Here is a 2,149-nt window from a genome sequence, read left to right as displayed (position 1 = left end):
TTGATTTATTGAGTAGGGATGCTGCCATTTGAGTTTGTATGATTAACAAGCAATAAGCATTTGGTAGACACTCCCTAAGTTAAAGTTTAGGTTATTGCTTGTTTATTTTTTTAATTTTCTTGACTAAAATAATCTTTTTAATTTACCATACTTTTACATTTTAATGTTATATTCTCTTTCTATGTACGTTGAGTTGTTTCTCAGAGTTTCCATCATATCATAACCTTACCCTCTGGAATTCATTCCTTTTCTTTATTCTTTTATTACAGCCATCTCTGTTTTGTTTATGTTTTACACTAACTTTATCTCTGCAATATTTAAGTGTTTGATACATTTTCAAAAAACTTTCTAGATTTATCTTCTCTTTATTTCCTTATTCTTTTTATTTTGTTTTGTGGGGAACCACACCAAGCCATGCCCTGGGGTTACTACAGACTCTCAACTCAGAAATTACTCCTGATAGACGTAGGTTAACAAATGGGATGCTGGGGATTGAACTTGGCTAGTTATGTGCAAGGCCCTACCTGTTGTGCTATTGCTCTAGCCTCAATCTGCTCATTTCTATTATTTCCTTAAAATATATGATTTTGCAAGAGATTATTGAAAATGCAGTTAAATTAAGGCACAAAATATCTTAAAATATCCTTTTTATACTTTGGTATACTGAGTCAAATGCAAAGCATACATTACATATGTGTTTTTCCAACATCTGTATTATTTTACACTTCATAGGATAATTCTTGTCAGAGCCTTCAAAAAATATTTAATCTCGTGATTAATATTCCATAAACAAAAGTTAAAACTAAAAATTCTATAATTTTTTAAACTAGCTTTACAACTAGATTCTAGAAAATTATTCATCTAAACACCTTATAGTGTGAATTTTTTTACTTAAGGATAAGTATACTTTGTCTCCATTTGAACCTTCCTTTTATAAGGAGTCTTGTAAGTGGCCAGATAATTTTATGAATTAGTCATACAGAGGAACTTATTTGGGTTTATATGTAGTCTGTAATTCTTGAACCATCAAAAACTCTTTGGAGTAGCTCTGGTACTACATATGAAAGTTTGAAACTTATAGAATAAAACTTATTGCTACTTCTTTGTTAGGTGAATCATAACTTTTTGGCAAATATTCTCCATTGCCATTCAACTGCAATGAATTATAAGATTTTATCATTGCTTGCAACTGCATAGTACTCCATTGTGTGTGTATAATGAATATAACATATATACATACCACACCAACTAATCTGATATTGGATACCTGGGTAGATTCCATATAATAGCTATTGTGCTCATTATGCAAAGAATTATGGGCTGCATATGTCTTTTAGACAAATGTTTTTGTGTCTTGGTGGTTGATGGCAAGAAGTGGAATGGTTAGGTCTACGTGGAACCTCTATTCTTATATTTTTGAGAACTCTCCATACTATTTCCAAATGGATTGAAACAGAACAGTCCCACCATCACTGGATAAGAGTACTTTTTTTTCAAGCCTTTAATTTTATTCTTCAAAAAATTTCCATTTTTTAAATTTTGTTTTCTGACTCTGTGCTTGTGCCTTTAACAATTTCACAACGATTTTCTATTCCTCAATAAGGTAAGCACGCTTAATCCTGTCTCAGACGCACTTAGCGCATATGGAACCACCAAAAGCCAGGCTGACATGTTTTTTTGTTTTAGATAGTCTTTTCAGAACTTTAGGTCTCTCAGCGAGAATTTTTCCAAGTCGGCCAGGACACACACCATATACAGACTTGTATACACATCATATGCAACCTTTTTGGTATAAAGGTAAGCAATCCTATTCCTAGGGGTTCAGACAGCCTGATTTTGTTGGAGGCTGTATTGTAGGAGAGTCTACGATGGTTTGGCAAATGCTGGACCATTCTGAAGGTCTCTAAGACATCATCCCGAGAGAGAGAGTACTTTTTTTTTTTACCACATATCTGCCAACATAAATTGTTCCCAGTTTATTTTTTAATATGTGACATTCTCACTGCTGTAAAATGATATCTCATTGTTATCTTGATCTGGATTTCCTTGATAATTAGTGATTATTAATACATATGCTGACTAACCAAGCCAATAGTACTATAAGCATGAGACTTAAACTACAGAAAGAGATAAATATTAGAAAGAGATT

The 2,149-nt window shown here is 32.5% G+C and overlaps 1 pseudogene; it reads right to left on the bottom strand.

Annotated features, from left to right (window-relative positions):
* Positions 1 to 1,540: 1,540 nt before the first annotated feature.
* Positions 1,541 to 1,892, bottom strand: LOC126004373 (60S ribosomal protein L34-like; annotated as a pseudogene).
* Positions 1,893 to 2,149: the final 257 nt, after the last annotated feature.

Source organism: Suncus etruscus, chromosome 3 (assembly GCF_024139225.1).
Source record: "Suncus etruscus isolate mSunEtr1 chromosome 3, mSunEtr1.pri.cur, whole genome shotgun sequence".
Classification (NCBI taxonomy): domain Eukaryota; kingdom Metazoa; phylum Chordata; class Mammalia; order Eulipotyphla; family Soricidae; genus Suncus; species Suncus etruscus.
This window is presented reverse-complemented; position numbering and strand designations above follow the sequence as displayed.